The sequence below is a fragment of the Telmatherina bonti genome (assembly GCF_933228915.1).
Source record: "Telmatherina bonti genome assembly, chromosome: 14".
Taxonomy (NCBI): Eukaryota; Metazoa; Chordata; class Actinopteri; order Atheriniformes; family Telmatherinidae; genus Telmatherina; species Telmatherina bonti.
Window position 1 is genome coordinate 26248457 of NC_136612.1, and position 20891 is coordinate 26269347.

The window sequence follows — 20891 nt, forward strand, 5'->3', positions numbered from 1 at the left end:
GCACACACCAACATCCAATCGCACTGTTGTCGTGGCGTTGCCCCTGCTTATTGTTCTTCTCTTATGAAAACAGAACGGTTAAAGAAATTATTTGCTCAGTGTCACAATAGAGATTTTAAAAGTTTAAGTGTGCAGGTGGGGTCAAGCTCCACTTCACTGTATTAATGAGGAAGGTGAATGAATGAATACTTTTACAGTCTTCGAATGCTCATGGGCACACTGAAAAGCTTGATATGAATCTCATACAATACATGTTAATATTCATTGGGATAACCTTTAATAACTTAAAAAACAATTAACAATCATCTAATTTTAATTTGGTCAATGTTAATGTTACATAAAATACAGCAGAATGCAAATGGTTTCTTCATTTATCAGTGTCGCCATTAACACTAGAGGTTCATAGCAACCACATCCAAAAAAATGCCCCAATTTTCTGTTTTAATGATAGCATACCCACACAGGAGAAATAGGACTGCCACACTACTGACGGTGCTTTTAATGTGCTCACTTTTACTCTGTTGGTACATTTCTTTGTTCTTTTCCACATGGTGAGATAAACATGGCTGAATCTGCAACTGTGCAAACCAGTACACAAGTACCTCTTTTGCATTTGGGGAGAAGTTAGTTCACTTACGTTAATAACATAAAAAACATAAAGCTGCTCTCATTTTTAACAGCCGCAGTTGCCGGTTTATTACTTTCCCAAAGGACAAAGTTGAGGTAGGTACGATGATCATTTACAGCATTGTAGAAAAAGAAGATGTCTGAAGCAAAATGTTGAATAAATAGCAGCATGTGAATAAATATCAATAAATTGAACAGCGATTAGAGTAATTACTTGAAATCAATAGTGCCAAGAAGGATTAAGAGGACAGTGGGGAAAAGTGTCTGAAGATGCTGGATTATGATCCTGCACCTAGTAAACTGTCCTGAATCGCTGCCAGTTACTACAGGGTCAATGTATTGTTATTAAAGCCATCACGGTTTTATGATATCCTATTTGACAAAAGACAGTAAAGCACAAACTTCAAAGATCTTCAAAGAGTCTTATAATTTAATTGAACTTTCTACAACACAGACATGTATTTTCCCTCTTTTTTCTTTTATTTGAATTTTTTTTCCTTTTTTTTATAACATGCATTTGCAATTTAACTCTGAAAATTGTAGGTTACTGGATTTGAAACATAAATTTAACATGTCTTCATATGTTATGCTTTACCACTGAAACAAAAAGCTTTAAGGAAGCACATTTAAAAGAGGCACAGCGCTCATGAATCCTCTTTATCATGATACATGGTTTCTTGAGCACGGCAGCTAATATGAACATAAAGCATTATACCCCCATAAGATGCTTCACTATTATTTATTTATAAATGAATATTCTCCAACTGCACTAATATGTCCCTGAGCTTTGGGAAATGGTGTAATATCTTTGTTAAGCTTGGTCTAAGATTCTTTATTGCCTGTCAAATCTCTAAAAGTAGCACTTTGTCTTGCAGTTTTATTTCTGTTTCACCATCTACAATACTGAGTATCTGTGCAACCTGACAGTGTGCTGACAGGCTGAGCACAAAGAGTTGCGTTATACAAACTGAAATAAACGTTTGAGGATACACATAACACACACAAATGCAATTCACTGCACATGTCTAAAATATAAAAGCTACTGATGCAGTTCAAAAACAGAAAAAAAAAGAAATCTGCATCTCTAATGAGTTGGGTGTAAAAGTTCTTTCTTAATCCGTATATTTACATCAAATCAGAAGCTTGTGCACTCAAGCTTTAATAGAGTTTGACAGGAACTTGTCATTTCATTCTTGTGTCTCCATTCGGCACGTTTGGAGCAGAGTGGTTTAAAGAGAGATAAATTTAAAATGGCTCCACAGAAAAATCTCTGGTGGATTCTGTTAGTTGGTTTAATGCCAAAGAATAGAAACAAAGTGCCTCTTGTACACTGATATATGTTCATTCGTGCCATATTTAGGTTTCCTTGTGTCCCTGAAAGCTGACAAGTAAACACAGTGATGAACACACACTGAGGCAGGGGGATAAATCCAGAGGGACCTTTGATGCATTCACTGCTGTGGAAAAAAACAAAACAAACAAAAAAAAAACAAACAAGAACTGGATTTCATTCCTACAATATTGCAGTGAGTCAAATTTGCCAGTCACCTAATAGTCATATTCATGACAAGTTTAAAAAAAAGCCAACCTCTCTGCTCTTCTAATTAACTGTAAGAAAGGACCCCATCACATTCCCCAGAGTGTCCTTTTCACCAATGAGAATAACAATGAACCTCCCAAAATTAATTATAGACCATCCTACTCTGAAGAATGATCCCAGCGCTTCAGTACACACTAAATTTTGGTGACCATTTAAGGCACTTTTCAGTGGTTTTGAGTCCCCAAAGAAACTGACTAATGAGTGCATTCAAAGTGCTGTAATGAGTCAACCCAGCGCTGGTTTGAAAAGACAGCAGCACCCTAAAGCAGAGCTCTGCTCCTCTCCGCATCTGTGTTGCATCAATGTCCAAACAGCCTTTTGGGAGTGATAGCACTGCTTTTATAAAACCCTTTTTTAAATGCTAATACTTAAACTGCGAATACGCAACACTTACAAGACATTTCTCCTGTAAATTCAAAAGATTTACATCCTAAGTTGAAAACTGCAATATCAAGCAGTCCGTGGCTCTGCTTAAAAACAAACATTTTCAGATTTTTAGTGGATCGCATGAAACAGAATTTCATTCTAGACGTTTATATCCGTTTATTGAAAGTACGGAAGATGAATTCCCCCTCATTCTGTCTGTTCCTGACCTCAATATGACAGCTTTTATCACCTTTAAAGAGCCAAAGTGTCCTCAAGAGTTCATTTAGCTGTTGCTGTGAGGGATGAGATGAAGCCCACAAGAGCTGGAGAACATTCACAGCAGCCAACACCTCGTGAAGTAAGAAATGTCAGCCTTGACTTTGAGGCACCCTCCTTAAGTCTACCTCTATAATTATGATGTGAGAAAACCCATTAATGAATAAAATATCAAACTGTGCCTCAAGTATGTAAACTTGAAAACCCCACGGCGACTTATGAGGATCTTAAAACTCCCACTTTCATGCATTTTTAATTGGTAGTAAAATAAAGGGAGAGGGAAAGAAAACAGACCGAAATGAACTCCACAAAAAGTCTTTACATGTAATGCAGAAGCAATTTACAGCAATTTAGTGTGGCTGGGATCCAGCAGCCTCCTTGGGCGCCTCTTTCATTTTCATAGGAGATTCAGTGACAGTAATGAATCATAGTTAAGACCATACTGCAGTGTAAGCTCGCAGTTTATTAAACAGTCAGCAGCTCATTGCTTTTGATCCTTGGGAACGTCATTGTAATAGATTACAGTCCACCATGTTGATAGTTCTCAGAGCGATTCTACTCTGGCATTCCCTCCTATCCACCATTCAAACTTCATATTTCTTCACAGCGAGCTCGGAGGGAGAAAAACAAAAAACAACAAGGAGTCATGTCTTGGAATGTGAATGCACTGACCTTGTCTTGTGTTATCCTCTGGAGTGTTGAAGTTCTCTGTGGCTGAAGGGAAGAATTTAATCATTGCCTTCTTTTGTCTTTGAAACAGGTTCAGTCTGACATTCTGGTGAAGGACGAGACATGTTTGGGCAGAGTTATCAGGACTCATACAGAACCAGTACACTTTTACTCTCAAATGACATCTAAATTATATATATATTATTACAAATTAACTGGTGTCCATTATCACTTTTTAATGGACACCCTGCAGCCAATCAGAATCGAGTATTCACCCAGACCATGGTATAATATCATATATTGATGTTTATATCTGATGCTGCCATGACCATTCTTCTGAATTTCTTTTGAACATCTTTCCTTTTTGACAGAAATTAGTCAGAAAGGAATAACTTTGTTTATTTGTGTATAACATAAGTATCAGTGATGTTTTGCAGTGTTGGCAGTGCCCATCCTATGGTGGCCCTGAAGTCACAACAATACAAAAGCAGCAGGGTGAATGCATAACCCACAACACTCCACAGTTTTATACAACACTACGTGATTAACCATAATACAAATATAAAAGACCCAACACTTCACAATTAACCACAACATAAAACCTGCAACAGAAGTTACACTTTATTCTCTGAATTTACACCTGCAAAGTTGGCAACAATGACAGAAAGTAAGCCATGATGCAAGTTGCTAGCTATAGCTTTTCATTAACACATCATGGCTAACAACATTTAATAGTGCATACTGAAATTAACTAAGGAATGAACAACAAGGAGCTGTGCATTACATGGTTTTATTGCACGTAGAGAGCACCATGACAGGCAGCGTTCCTCCTAAAAGTGCATTAAAACCGTGTAATGCAAGGGTCCGAGTTGTTTAATCTGCTTATACCATGGTCCCACACAGTAAACATTTTATAACAAGTGTGCATTTCTTTTTACAACACTTGCTAAATATGTTGACATGTAAGAACTATTTACTGTTGGTCTGGACTCTTTATGCAAGACAACCACTGTTAAGTTACAGCGAGTTTCTCTCATTCACCTGTCAAATGCCAGTGTAAATTCTGAAAAAAAAAAAAAAAGAAAAGCAGCGTCAAGTCCATTTCATGCCCTGTGATGGACTGGCAACTTGTCCAGGATGTACCCTGTCTTTTGCCCAATGACTGTTGGGAGAGGCTCCAGCTTCCTGTGACCCTGAATTGGACTAAGAGGTTAAAGAAATCAGGGGTGGGAGGTTTGTTGCAGCTTTTGTTTTTGTGGCTAATTGTGGAGTGATGTGGTTTGTGTATTCGTGTTGTGGTTTATGTATTGCTGTGTCACTTCAGGGATTCCGTACCCATCAGGTCCTGTATTGTTGATACTGAAGGATATTCACCTTTCACTTTTGGAAACCAGAAAACATACATTTTTGGCTTTGCATAAAATGTTTGGATCATCTAATTCGTGCCCACTTTTTAAAACTTTTTTGTGAGTCTAACCTCAAATAATTTTTCTATAAAACTGAAACATGATAGAAACAGCAAAACTGGGTATTGCTGTACAAGAAGCTGAGTACACAAGTTCCAGTTTGTTTGCACTTTAGATTAGTTCATTCAGATTGAATGCTGCTCTGTGTATACAGTCATATCTCATGAAGTGGCTAAAACCTATTAATTTTACATACTGAAAATTCCAATACAGGGTCTAAAGCTGGAGCTTTTCCCAGGAATTAGAGAGAGACTGAGAGACTGGGTTCACCCTGGACAGGTTGGCAGTCCATTGCAGGGCAAATACAGAGAGGCAAACTACCAATGCTCACATTCACTCAACAGGAAATTTAGAGTGCTCTATTTACCTAACATGCATGTTTTTGGATTGTTGAAGTAAGCTGGAGTATTCAGAGAGAAACCGTTTCCCATAACCAAAAGTAACACTTGCAAAAGTAAGTACGAACAGTTTCAAGCAAAATTAGCTTAAAATGTACAAATGATCTTATCTTGTTCAATGTAATAACATACTTTTGAACCATTTTGGACTCTCCTGTGCAAATGTAGGTTGGAAGTTGTAGAAAATATGTATTTAAATTAGCCCTAAATTATTTTTAAAGACCTCAAGGTAATTTGTTATTTTCTAAGAACTCCAATGAAAGAAAAATGGAAGCATATTAAGACCGTGGTCTTCATATTCTCTCCTATGGCTGATCTGACTGCAAACAAGTCTACGTCTCTGTTATTTTTTTTTTTTTTTTTTTAAAGTCTAGTGATTTTCATACATTGTGTGAGGTCATCCTTGGGCTCATTCTCATCGAGGAAATACTAAGTGACATTCTGTCCACAAGCACATCAGACTTTTGTTGAAGGTCTTTCCATTTTCATAAGGACATAATTCACATCTGTCTTCATCTTGCAGATCAGCAGCACTTGTTTTGAGAAATGAATATATATATATATATATGTATATATATATATATATATATATATATATATATATATATATATATATATATATATATATATATATATATATATATAATCACAAACAGACATGAAAAAGATAAAGAAGAAATAAAGATGACAAAAGTGAATGTTAGCAACTTCAAAATTACTTTTGACCCCAACTTCTATAGCTTCTATAAATGTTTGGTTAATTCACTATCTGTATTTATTTTCATTTTTAAAGAAAAGTAAATGGAAATACCACAAAATAACTGATGAATGAATGAAAGAAGATAATGGTGCCTCAAAGATAGCTTTCTCTTTCTAAAGAGGACCTTGTTGAAGTCAATGAATTCAGAAGGAAAAGTAAAAATCAAGAAGGACACAGATTTACAAGCACTAACTCATACGCAAATAAAGAATGGGGAAAATGAAACTCAGAGCCGAGCTTTCCTGCAGGAGAAAAAAACCGCTGCGTGCTAACAGAGTATTCAACTAAACAAGGTTCAATGAACAGAAAATTCTTTCAGCCTACTTGAGACAGCATAAAAGGTTTAGATACACCTCATAAACATCTATACTCAGCTCAGTCTTTCACAGAAACTAAACATCCACAGCTATAGATCCACTGAACCACGACTGCATTATTCTAGAGGCAAACAAATAAACAATTAAATTAAAAAAAAAAAAAAAAAAAAAAGCTGAAAAAAATATTGTAAACCTTAATTTCCAAATTTTAAACTTACAATCGCTATATTTTATGTTACTAAACTCAACATAAAACTACTATATAGTCAGGTCTACATGGAAATTGATTATGAAAAAATTCTGCTGGGGAACTTTTGGTTTTATTTTAAGATTTTTGTTTCCCTTTTGTTATGATATCACCTTGATAAAAATAAAGAAGAGCCTTTACTCCTTTCGCTCAGTTAAAAAAGGGGCTGCTTGAACCGAATTCATCAGAATCTTGTCTGATTCTGACGTGTATGAAATATCTCAACAGCATGTTGCAGCCACCAGCTGCCCAACTCTTCTTCCAGCCTTGGTGAGAGGATCGAGTAGTCCAGGACATAACGTATCACAGATTGCAATTCACAACACACAGAGCTGCATGTTGAACAATGAGGCACTTGCATTACATAACATCCCAGCTGCTCCCCTACAGCTCTCTGCAAGATTTTTTTTTCTCTGGTAGTCTTTACTGTGGAGAATTTGTTTGCTGAATTGGTTTAAGTTTGGCCAAAGAGGTTTTCTCTTTATACAATTTAGGACCTCTGAAGCCAGCATGGGAAATGGTTGCCAAAAAAACCTCTGCAACAAGGAATTATTGCTTTTGTGTATCAACCACATTGTGTGCTATAAGAGCACAAAAAAAATCACAGGTATGAGATTTTTCTCCTATTTAAGGATGAAGATTTAGTGTTCTGTTGGAGCAGCGGGGCAGGGTTGTTAACAAAAGGCAGCATTGTAGAAAGACAATCATTCTCCTCTTTTATCAGTGCAAATTAAACAGCTAGGAGCAATAAAAAAGGGAAACTTTAATAACAGCAAAACAAGTGTATCTAATTCTTTGTAATGCATGATTTTAAAATGTTAGAATAAACCATGGAAAACAGAAAAGCATACCAGTACAAAGTGACAATATGTTTCTATAAGAAGTTTTGTTTTGCTGAAGGGGAGTTTCTGCTTTCCAAGCTCTGAAAAACCGATTGCTTTAAATCATTAATAGAAGGTAATCAAATATATTTAATCCCAGCCAGCATGTCCATAAGGGTAAAATTTAGGCTGCAGATAAGAGTCCAAAGATGGTTTGTTTTCAGTTTCCACAGTGTCCTCACCTGTGTTTGCCCATATTGGTATCAAGTTTGCTCTGATTAGGCTTCAGCGAGGGTCCATTTTGCCAGCATGTTTAAATTAGCCCTGTTTATGCCCACACTTATCCCACCTACACCATTTATGGATTCATACAGCCAGTCCACATGGTCCATATGGAGCCAATATAACTTAAACCACATGGGACCTGCACATTTTGCCCACTTTAGGCTCAAAACCACTCCCTACCCACAAAGCCCTAAATTAACTCTTACAGGCCCCACGTGGACGTACCATCTGGGATCATTTACTTTACTTATTTTATGCAATATGAGACCAAGAACAGTTTACTATCGACTGGACCTACATTTGAATCATGATGTGGTCCCTTCAGTGCAGTATGTATGAGCAACAGTTTCGTATTAAGTTTATCATTTTGATAATATATGCATGATATACAACCGCCTGTATAGACTCCCATGTAGTAAAACTATGCCTCTATCAATTACTACTTATTAAATTTTAATTACCTCGGAGCACCACTCATCACTTTTACTTAACTTAAGATTCAGGAGGATGAGAAAACCTGAAATATACTTAATTCAATAAACACAGTCTCACTTAAAGTAGTAAATTCTCAGAACGAATGAACCAGAAATTGTACATTCAGAAATTATGACAAGAACGGATGAATTGATTATACATATTTATTACAATGATGGTAAACATACAGCAGTGAAAATGAGCAATGATGGAGAGGTTATTGGAGAGATGGTCAAGTGAATTTGTTTACAGGGATTTTCATTTATGACAGTAATAATGAGAGGTAAAAATGAATTGAATGAAATGGGGCAGAAAGGAACTGGTTGGAATTGAAGCAATTAAATCGGTATCGTTATTTCACTTAAATCTTTGTTAAAATTATACTTAGTGATATTGTGTTTGAATGAGAATTCAAATTTATACTTTGGTTAAATTTGATGTACTGTTGAACACCACAAGTGATATCAAAGCGCTATGAAGATCCTACTTTTTCCCGCTGGGTCAGTTGATGGAGCCGGCGGACCGGGTGGTTCTGTCCTGGACTGCAAGTCTCCGGGAAATGGACCTTCTGGCGTCGGGAGAAGTAGGTCTGGAGCTGCTCTGATGAACGGGTTGGGATCTCTGTCCAGCAGAATCCCAGAACCAAGGGCGGTGTTTCTCGTACTCAAATTATTCCAAAGGTTGTGTTCCACGCGTACTGTCTGAGGGTAGGCAGTACTTGTACAGACGCAAAAATTAGTGGAACTGCGGTTCTGGTGAATTACTGATCTCAAAAAGGAAAAATAAAAATGTTCGCTGGGTAAACTTAAACAAGGCTTGTTTCGCCTTCAAAACAAATATTACTTTTCTGTTCACACTTATCTCGTTAAGATCTTACGCGCACAAAAGAAGAGAGATGGAGTAAACTTATGAGAACAAAGAAACAGCTGCGTACAGCGGAAAGTTGCGAGAGGGCAACGTAATTAAGTCAAAGTACAAGAATCACGGCGATCGAGAGTCAAGGGCCGAGAGAGAAGAACAAGGGAGGACAAAAAACCCACGAAGTCCAGAGCGCGGGTCCATTTAACTGGACCCTTCCTCCTAGGTCCTGACCAATCACAAACCACTAATAGTCAGAAGGCTGGTCAGTCTTACCCAATCAGGTCAGCTTTGATTGTTAACCAAGAGAGTAGGAGTGATTCAGGTCTTATTTCACTGCGGGCCCTGGTTCCTTTCTCCCATTTCATTAACATGATCATGATAATCAAATTATTAACTTTGTTTCCTAGCTTTAAGCATGGCAATCAACATTCTGGGGACTCATGCAGATGTTTTGTTTGCTTGAAAAGGGAACATTTACCAATAGTAATACTTTTACACATGAAACCCAATTGTTGCATATTTCACATATTTCTTATCAAGTGTGGATTAATCCATTGGCATGACTTGTCTTCCTCAGCCGATGAATCCTGAAAGAGAGTTACATTCTTATCCATTCCTATTATTTGCTTAACAGGGGTTCCAAACTTGGAAGGATATAACCAACATTATGTAGTAAAGTGTTCATGATTGATTCTGATGTGTGATCAGTTCAAGGATTTAAATCACATATGAGAATGAATAAAAAGGGAAACTTCAGTCAAACCTATCAACAAAAATCATGTAGGCTACATTAAACCAGTTAGTGAAAGGACATTTAAAGGAGACACAAAGAAGTGCATCTGGAGTTTCTTCCTGTGGGAAGAGGGGTGGATCTGTCACCCAGAATGTATATTCGGGGAGGATCAAAGCAGAGTTGCCGGGTCTCTCTCCTGGCGCCGTTGAGTCTTATCTGGAGGTGTAAAGGTGTCATTTTGACAAGAGCCAGTTGCTTAGTTCGATGTGACATTCCGTATCTATTGACCTAAGGGACTGTAAATTGTGTTAGAGGTTTTGTTCAGACCATCTGGTTTGGGGTCTGCAGGATGTACTGAAAGAGAAATCTGGAGGTAAATGTGAATTGTGTGTTTATCTTGGGGGGGAAAAGAAAAGAAACTAATACACCCGAAGCCGTTCTCCTCTTTCGGGTCAAAAAGGTCATTTTCTCCAGTCCTCTAGGATGACACCCCTCTGACTGCAAGAGGAGATCAAGAGCCCATAATTTAATCCAGCCAAGGAGAAAAAGAAAAGGAAAATAAAAGTTGTTTTATTCCTCCTGGGAAAGCCTTGGAGGCTACATAATCCCCCACTGCAGACGGTTCTGGGTCCAAGGAAGAATTCGGCTGCACCGCCGTTCGAGGGTATTCCATGAAGGATCCGGACTGAAGAGATTCCATGAACAGTCCGTTTCGGGTGGAGACAGGGCCTTTATTGGATAATCACAAATGGTGTCTTACAGTACATCAAAGGTCTTATTTCACAACTAGTTACTAATTTTCCTACGTAATTCAGGTTTCATTAACACTCTTCTTCATGCATTACTAAATCATAAACACTAGTACCTCTACATTATTGAACTAAAATATTTCGAGGATAATACGTACAAAAGTAAAGCATGCAAAAGAAACAAAGGAAAAATTAAAAAGATATATAAGGCATATTAAGAGGCAGGGGAAGTTAGATGTACTAATTTTCCGTGCTATGGGCTTAGGGAAGGCTTAGACTTCTTGTAACTCCAAAATGGCTGCAGAGGGTGGGGGACCATCTTCTCCCTCAGAGTTCCCTTCACTGAAGTCTACCAAGTCTGTGGTGTTTACCGTTTGTTTCGGCTTTTTCCGTCTTCGGATATGAAGCGCACGTTGTCTGCATTTCTCCAGCTCGTGTCGGAGTGATTTAGCATGGCGCAGGTAACAATATGCCATACCGAATGCAAAAATATAACCGAGCGCTACCATCGCCGCAATCACGGTGTCTGCCGTGGACCAAGCGTAGGACAATGATTGGATAGGTTTCTGTTCTCTATTTGCAATATCCTTCAGTACATTCTCCACGGGGCTTACATCCACAATTTTGGTTCCTTCGTACTGGAGCTGTGACACTACGTCGTTGCTGAGCTCCAGCGCGTGTTCTTTAAAGAAGTCGGAAATTTCCAGTTCCACGTGGTACTGTTCTGGGCTCAAGTTATAGAGTGCCAGATCCCCCACATGTACAATAGCGCCCTCCGGAACGGAGATCCAGAGAGTGTGACCTGGGAGCTCCAGTTTACTGGAGGTGTCATGTTGATCATAGTTTACTGTGGCGAATGTTGCGGGGGTGTTTATTAACCACCTGGTCCCGACTATTTCGGCTTGAGTAGATGTCACCTGAGATTTAGGTGTGAGCGTGGTGGGGCACCTGGAATCTTGGTTTAGTTTCCTGATGCCACACAGGCCGCCGGTGTCATCTCTGATGAAGGGTTTGCTGGGACAGAGGTAGTGAATGTTGCGGGTGAGTGTGCACATTTGAAGGTTGGGCGCAAGGTATAAATCTGGCGTGTTATCATGGTAGGCGACGACATCAGGTGTATGTATCTTTACGTGTGTGTTTCCGCGCCACAGTCCGACGTTGATAACATCCTTCAGCCGATAAATGTTGTCAGGTGTCACTATCGGGAGGTTCATAAGGAATCCCAGCTCTCGCGCTTCTGGGTTGACGTGTATTGGGATTGCACTACCTAGCGTGTAAGCGAGGTGGGCCTGTAACGGCGACACCATGTCCCCCGTGGTGGCAGTCAGGATCTCCTCCACGAGGCTGAAGGGGACCAGGTAGGGTGGAATGCGACCGATGGCGAGAGTGTCAATGGATGAGCTGACGTCTCGGTTGTAATCTGCCAACAGCATTGTTAGCCACTGCGTGTAAGCATAGTCCACCTGTAACACAGCCAACAGGGAATTAACAGCAGCAGTTGTTCGTCGGAGAGCTTCTCCCTGGGAATTTAACACAACAACAGTTTCTCGCACCGTTTTACCAATTGTGGCTAATTGTTCTGTTTGGAGTTTCAGTTGTTGTTGGATCACTGGAATTTCATTCTGCAACTCATTCATGTGACGTTTAATTGCCGCCACATTAACAGCGTTTACTGAAGACACTCCAAGACTGAACAGGGATCCCAGTGCCGCCGCTGCAGTTAACAGTCCTCCGATGAACTGTTTCTCCCTCCTGTTCACTCCACTCAGCTCAGCCTGAGTCACTGTGAACTTCTGCAGCTGTTTGAGCATGTGTGTTATGTCCGCTGCTGAGTGTTGAGTCACCTCTCGACTCCAACGTACACCTGCCCATGATGTTAAGGTGAGACCTGGTGGGACTGACTTTTTGCAGACCAGTTCGGGATCGAACCGGACAAACACCTTCTGCGTGTGTACACGGCAGTTGGTGATCAGGAGGCCTGGTTGTTCTACCAGGACAATGCCTGATTCAGGTCCAGGTTCAACAATCTCAGACTGAGTCCAGCTGAGTCCATCAGGGTCAGGATGGTCAACAGTCGGCTCATCCCCCACTTGGGGTCAGTTCTGGGTTGTGCTCACCACTGCAGAAGATATTCTACCTTCAGTACCCGTAAGACTAACAACAACTGGAGTTTAAACAGAGAAGAATTATGTCAGTACTGCTAAGATTCAATGTACTTTTGAAAACACCTTTCACACCTTACTGTAACTCTTTAAATTCCTAATACAGTCACGAGCCACACGTCAACTCCTCAGTTATGGAGAGTTTGCTCGGTCTCTCCTTCCTTTTTATTTCTCCTTATTTATAAATCCCCAGGGGTCTGTGCATTCCCAACTCGTCCCATGGGGAAAACCTTATGTGGTTTGATTTGATTTCTGTGAACCCATTTTGTTATGGGTTCTCTCTGTCCTCTGTTAAGTTTGACCTGATAGACCACAGATGGCAGCTTATCTGTGATCACATGAGGTCCAGTCCAGCGTGGGAGCAGTTTACGTGTCAGTCTGGCAGATCTGTTTCCAGTCTGGCCTGTGGGTACAATGAACGCATAATACCAGACTTTATCTCCCACCTGAAGTTCATCTTGTGATGTCTTCTGATCATAGTAGGACTTCTGTCCTTCAGCTGATTTCTCCAGGTGTTCTTGCGCAAAGGCAAATGTGGCCTGGAGATGTTTATGCAGCTGAGTCATGTACTGGTAGGTAGTATATGCTGTTGCCACACTGGCTTCACCTGGCTGGTAGAGGAGGTGCAGAGGCAGGGTCATCTGTCTGCCTGTTATCATCTCAAAAGGGGAGACTCCTGTAGTCTCATGGGGTGTGGCTCTGATAGCCATCAGCACCAGTGGGAGTTTAACATCCCAGTCTCTGTGATTTGAGTTCACATACTTCCTCAGGATTTCAACCACTGTGCGGTTGCAGCGTTCTACTTGGCCAGACGCTTGCGGGTGGTGGCTAACATGGAAATTAGCTTTCACACCTAGTGTCTGCCACAGCTTTGCCATCACCTCTGATGTGAAGTGTGTGCCTCGGTCCGAGTTTACACGGCTTGGTAGTCCGAACCTGGAGAAGACATGATTCATGAGCAGACACGCTGTGGTTTCAGCAGTGTCATTTGGGGCCGGTAGACATTCCAGCCATTTTGTGAAGGCACATGTTACAGTTAGGAAGTATTTATTTCCTCTAGTAGATTTAGTTAATGGTCCGACCCAGTCAATCTGGAGATCAGACCATGGGAAAGAGATGCCTCTTTTGTGTAAAGGAGCTCTGTGGACTGGGTTTGCTGGCTGGAACTGGCAGCAAACCAGGCATCCTTTGACATAATCGGCGACATCCCTTCTCATTCCTGAGCAGAAAGCGCCCTGTCTTAAAGCATTGTGTGTTGCCTTTACTCCTCTGTGACCAGCAGTGGGAGAGTTGTGCGTGTGTTGTAGCATGACCCCCCTCTGGCTAAGGGGAGCCACGTATGCAGGAGACGTGAGCGACCCTGAGACAAACACCAGCACACCTTTCACCACACGCAGGGCGGAGCGCACTGCAAAGAGGCCCTTTAAGTCAGGAATATTATGAAAGTCAGCTGCAGAGGGAGGCGACGAGCCGGGATCGGAAAGGAAGTTGATCAACCAGGCCGTGGCTGGGTCTTGTGCCTGAAGAGCAATTAAGTCAGAGTCAGAGAAGGCAGGAGTAACAGACAGGGACTCAGCCGAGTCCGGGGTCTGGTTAGCAGTGGAGGTTTGTGATCTTGTGATCACAGAAACCATCGGGTGGGAGGGCGGGTCTACGGCGGGACGTGGCAGCCATGCAGGGTCAAACGACCATGCCATGCCATGGACAGCTCCTTGTTTAGCCAAGGCATCTGTCTGGTCATTCAGCTCTTTATCCTGCCCTGGGATGCGTGAGTGGCCTCTGACTTTCTTCCAATACACCTGCATGTTGTGGGAGACTATCAGCTGATCACAAGCAAGGAACAGGTCTCTGTGTTTGACAGGTTTGTTGCTGGAAGTCTGGAAACCATTTTGTTTCCAGAGAGCAAGATGGCAGGAGAAACTGAGACGTGCATAATTAGAGTCGGTACAAATCACAATGTCTGTCACGCCTTTGGAAACTGCGAGCTGCAAAGTGATTAAAATGGCTGCAATTTCAGCGTACTGTGAGGACTGAGAGCCCAGGTTAAAGCTTTGAGGTTCAAAGGGGTCATCGTTCAGCCAAACAACACCAGCCCCAGCCCGGACCTGGGTTTCATGGTGGAATGAGCACCCATCCACATAAGCTGTCACCATTCCTTTGCATACATTGGAATCAAAGTACTGGTGGTGTGAGTCTGTCATCGGCTGGGGAGTCACATCTATCAGTGGTGTGTGAGCAGGGGGGTTCTCGGTACAGTTTTGGCATGCAGCCAGATCTGACCCTAGAGGGCTTCTCTTGTTTTGGGCGTAACGCACGTCCAGGTCAAAACTCTGTAAAGCCATCAGCCAAGATGCAATGCGTGCATTTGTGACGGTACCATCTCTGATTCGCTGACTGTTCAGGAACACAATCGGTTGGTGATGTGTTTCCAAGATGACCTTTTGACCTCCTAGATAGTTACTGAAGTGTTTCACAGCCCATACTGCAGCCAGCAGAGCTTTTTCACAGTCTGAATACTTGAGTTCAGGAGCTGTGAGAGACTTACTTGCATAAGCAACAACTCGTTTATCCTGATCATACATTTGGTATAGACCAGCACTCAGGCAATGTTCAGAAAAACCTACTTCCAGATGAAACTCCTTATCCGTGTTAGGATAAGCCAGGCATGGTGCAGTGCAGAGCCTGTCTTTCAACGAGGACATGGCTTGCCTCTGAGGCTCAGCCCACACAAATGGGTTGTTTTTCTTGAGGAGTTCAGTCAGTGGTTTTGCAATGTCTGTGTAATTCTCAACAAATTGTCTTGAGTAATTACACACACCAAGAAAGCTGCGGAGCTCTGAGACATTCTCAGGTTCTTTAATGTTCATCAGGCCTTGAATCCTGTTCATCTGCGGTTGTACACCGTCCGGTCCAACCAAAAGTCCCACATAATTCACCTTCGTCTTGCACCACTGACACTTTGTTAGTGACACTTTAGCACCAGCTGAAGTCAGCTGATTCAACACATGATCTATCTCAATCAGGTGTGCTTCAAATGTTTCACTCCGTAATAGAATGTCATCCACAAATATGAGATTTCCTCTTTCTGCAGCATCTGGACAGGCTTTGTTCAGGAAGATAGCGAATTCCGCCGGGGAATTTAGGTAGCCAAAGGGGCACCTCTGGAATGTGAACTGCCTGTTAGCGAACGTAAACGCTAGTTTATGCTGGTCCTCGGTCTGCATTGGAATGGTCCAGAACCCAGAGGCTATGTCAAGTGTGGAGAAGAATTTTGTGTTCTTGACTCTAGGAAGTTTCTGTTCCAGTCTAGTCATTGGCCACTTAGAGAGTGGAACCTGTTGGTTCAATTTCCTGTAGTCAATCGTTAGCCGCCACTTACCATTGGGCTTTATGACCGGCCATAGGGGGGCAGAGTAGGTGCTGTTACAGGGTCTAATGATTCCTTTTTCTAAGAGGTTATCAATTATTTCTTGGACTGGCTCGTATGATGCTAGAGGGATTTTGTACTGGCGTACAAACGTGGGAGGAGCACCAGGTGGTGTGGGAATCCTTACTGAATGAATGGTGGTCAGACCACAGTCCAGAGAATCCACTGAGAGGGAGCTCTTGTATTTTAGCAGCACCTGTCTGAGTTTTTCTTTCCCTTGCTCAGTTTTTAAAGCGTCAGCCTGCTCTATGACTTCCTTTATTTGCATCTCAATTGCGTCTGAGATGTTTTTGCTCTCTGTTTGTGGCTCAGCTTCCATGGGATCTGCAGAGACCGTGAGGACATCATCCATGGTGTGTACTGTCAGCCCATCATTTTGGCTGTAATCAACCCGGCTCACTGCATCTGGGGCAATCTGGCACACAGACACAAGAGCGATGGCCTTGGAGGGTTTTGTGTATGTGACAGAAGCAGCTGGGTCATCTGACAACAAAGATGTTGGTATTGGACCGAGTATGGGAATATTCAGCTCAAAATCGTGGAACTTTGAGCTGATGAGCCAGCCCAGCGGCGTGGCTTTTGGAATGATGATGTCTTCAGCTGTGGGGTTAGAGACTGTCAACACTGTTGCTCTGGAGTTTAAACACAGCAAGGGTGTAGCATCCAGAGACAGACCTAGTTAAAAAAATTGGGGCAGGCTGAAAGAGGACTTGGTTGTGATTAGGTGATTGTCCTGCTTTCATGTTCACACGAAGTGGCACAGTTTTTGTGCTCTTTGGTATGGTGGCATGGTTGGTGTTGACAACCTGGCATGCCTCTGGTATAATCTGTCCTGATTTCAGGCTCTTAGGATCCGGAGGAACAGAATCGATTCCTGGAGATGTCAGTGACCACAAGACATTGTTGATAGTGTCTACCTGTACCCCTAATCTGACTAGGATGTCCCCTGCAACGTACACCGAGTGGGGCAGGTCAGGGATGATCAGGAAGTTGTGAGACATGTGTCTGTTATTCCATGTCACGTTAAGTGTACAGACCCCTGTAGCCTTCAAAATAGTGGTCGGGTTGTTTTCTGAGGGGAATCGTGTCGTTGCTTCTGTGGAGGGAAGCTCAGGATTGTCAGCTCTCAGAGTCTCATACAGTTTCTGGCTGATTGCTGACTTATCAGACCACAAAGCTAATTTCACATCCTCAACCAGAGAATCCTGAAGTTTGAGGCCTCCCAGTATTTTGGGGAAATACTGTGGTGTGTTCGCTGTCAGTAGGGAGCACAGAAAAGTGTCGCGTTGTGATAAGCCTGTTACAGGCTCACCATGGGGGGTGTTGTCAGCTGAAGTCTGTTTCTGCTCAGACAGCTGACTGAGACCCGGTGATGTCATGTCCTGCCGGGTTACCATGTCAACAGCTACCCAGCTGGAGTCTGTTTGGTCAGTAGGCAGGAGAGGTAGGGGTCGTCTGACCTGGGCCCATAAATTAAGCCTTTTGAAGTCAATCAAGGGCTCAAATCTGTTCAGGAGGTCTTTACCAATCAGCAGTGGAATTTTATTCAGAGGGAATACATACACTGGATGAACTAAAGTCATGGGTCCAATTCTCATTTGTATCAGTGCTCGTGCTGTCAGAGTAGTAGTTGTGTCTGCGTATGGTCGTATTTCCAGCTCACAACGTTGCAGTCTTAGCTGTCTGCGGTCTTGTTCTGCTGCTGACTTCAGTTTATTGAAAAGCGAGGTTGACATTAGGCTAATGTCAGCTGCTGTGTCCAGTAACGCTTCACACCTCAATACTGATTCCAGGGTTAATAAGAGATATAATTTCTTCGCTACCCCCTTCTCAGTGAGACTACTGAGAAATTCCAGAACTGGCCGTTCTGCTGGGATCGCTTCCTCACCTGACTGAGCTGCATTGCGTGTTTGGTCAATTTGCATCACTAAGACAGCAGTGGGGGAATCCTCGACTCCCCCCTCTGCTGAACACACACCTGGAGCATGAACAGGGTCAGTTTGACTGTCATTTCCAGGATTTACACATCTGTGGGGTGTTTCCACCTTCCTCGTTTCAGGGGAGGAATTCGGGTCAGGTGAGTCATGGGTTTCATTCTCTGGCATGCTGATTGTTAACACATCAGGATCCTTTTCCTTAGGTTTTCCTGGAAGTCTCTCCAGGAGTGCTTTTAATTTATCAATGTCAGCTGAGCTGAGTGACTCTTCCTGCTTTGAGGACTTGGCTGCGGCTCCTGGGGAGCTCTTACGGTGTTTTCCTCTATCTTTACCTGGGGAGTAATTCGGAGGTGGCGACCAGCGGTCTGTGTCAGGAGAACCCTCTCTGTGGGGATCCCTGTAGTCATCCCTGTGACCTCTAGGTCGGAACTGTTTGTATCGATGAGAGGGGAATTTCTGTCTATCTGATGGATTGTAGTGTTCTCTTGGAGAGAAGTTATGGTCCCTGCCTGTCCATCTGGACTGGGTACCTGTCTGCCTTGGGTTATACCTGGGGGTGGAGAAACTCCTATCTGATCTCCCACCTCTGTTTCCTTTGCTGCTGTCATGCTGAGAGGGACCAGCCTGCGTTCCTTCAAGTTCAAGGGAAGGTTTTTCAGCATCCACTTTGAATACCTCTGATTCTTTGGATTCTTTTGCCTGCTTTTGTTTCTGGTACGCAATGGCAGCCCATTCGCGTAACTGGCGTGTGGTAGATGTTGTAGGATTTCCCAGTACCCCTAGGTGTCTACTGGTTCCTGGGTGCAGGTTCTGAATAAAGAGGGTCCGGAAAGAGAGGTCTGATTCCATATCTGGGTAGTTCTGGGGCCCAAAATATGCTTGTCTTAGCCTAAAATAGTATTCTTGTGGAGATTCTGACCTACCCTGTTTGATCAACATGGCTGCGCCCAGTCCTGTTTGAGGCAGGTCGCTGGAAAATTCTTGCTCGAGCGCCTGACAGAGTAAGTCATAATTAGCCATGACTGTGTCTGGCTGTCTGTCTAAGAACCGGCTCACTTCCCTGTTGGCTGACAGTCTGATCAGATAGATTTTGTCATTAATGGAAGCATGGGGAAATCGTTGCAAGTGAAAATCCAAGTCTCGTAGAAACCCTCTCACATCGGAATTATACGGGGGCTGTGGATTGAATTTGTTGATGTTTTTGGTGATTTTAGCTAATTCTGTGTAGGAAGGACCCAAAGGGTCGGCCATGGGTGAGTGTCTGGGTAAGGCATTTCGTCTGATCCCATCAGGCATTCTGCCTTCGCTTCTGAATGGATTCTTTGGACTTAATCTATCAGGGATGACAGGTGGATTCTTAGGGTCATGATCAGAGGGTTGGCCTTTCCACCAGTCCTGTCAAAATCCTCCAACTTTGCTATTCGCTCTGCGTCTATTTCTGCCTTGACGCTGTTTAGCTGGCGTGCTAAGGTATCGGATTGCTCCTGAGCACTTCCGCACCTCACCCTGGCTTCACTTAGCTGTTCTTCCAAAACTCGAGTCCTAGTTTGCTCTGACTCGAGTTGCTCTTCGCAAGCAGTTAAGTCTGTACTTAGCTCTTCAATTTTCTGTGTGGCTTGGAGGATGGTGAGTTTTTCTTCATCCTGAGCTCTGAGTTGGGTTTCTAAGTCCTGATTGTCACCTTTCAAAGTAGCCAGTTCCGCAGTCAATTGCTGGATTTGGACTTTGTTCTGCTGGCCTACTGTTTCAGAAAAGTCTAATTTCTGCTGAAGGGTGGATTTATCCTCCTTCAACTGTGAAATTTTCTGCTTTTGAGCAGAGAGTTTCACTGAAGCTTGACTGACCAGGTTTTGGGCATGTTTGAATTGGCCAAAGATGACAGCTGAAAAATTTGCAAGAGTTTTAGTCAGCATCTTGTCCTTTGGCACGTTCTTCTCAACTTCCTCAGTCAATCCATTCAAGATTGTTTGAAGGTTAGCTGGGTCTGTATCTAGGATTACTGTCAAGTATCCTGGCACAACTTCCTCCGTTAGCGTTAACAAGGCTCTCTCCTCTGCTTTTGAGGATTCGCTTTGGGCTGCTAAGCTAACTGACAGGCTCATCATGTTTTGTTAGATATACTGATATCTAAGTTGACTTATTAGTGCTACAATCTTCACAGTAATTTACACGCTGGGAAGTAGGTCGCCGTAATAGGGTACCACTATGTTGATCTCAGTTATCCAAGCAAGAGAAATAAAATCACAAAATTTACTTGATACATAAGCAACAAGGTTAGACAGTTATCCAACGACTTAACACTTAACAGCAAGTGTTTGAGAAGCAAATTTACAAAATTTTCCTGGGTATACTAATAGTAAAGTAATAATAATAGATTTCCAACAAGGGGTTAAAGGCACTTGTGTGTTTCTTAAAGATTATGTATGATTAAAAATAGACTTAGTATCAAAATTAAACATAAGTTAAGCACAGGAGTTAAATGGATTAATCTGTTTAAATGCTTATCTGTACAATCATTCAACCTTTGCTATTATAGCTGAGGATAAACATTGAGCACAGAGCTTAGCAGCTCTTGCTAAAAACACAAGCTACAACAGCTTAGCAGCTATTGCTAAGACACAAGCTACAACAGCTTAGCAGCTATTGCTAAAACACAAGCTACAACAGCTTTCCCACGGTACATACAATTCACTTCCGGGTTCACGGTATTTACAAG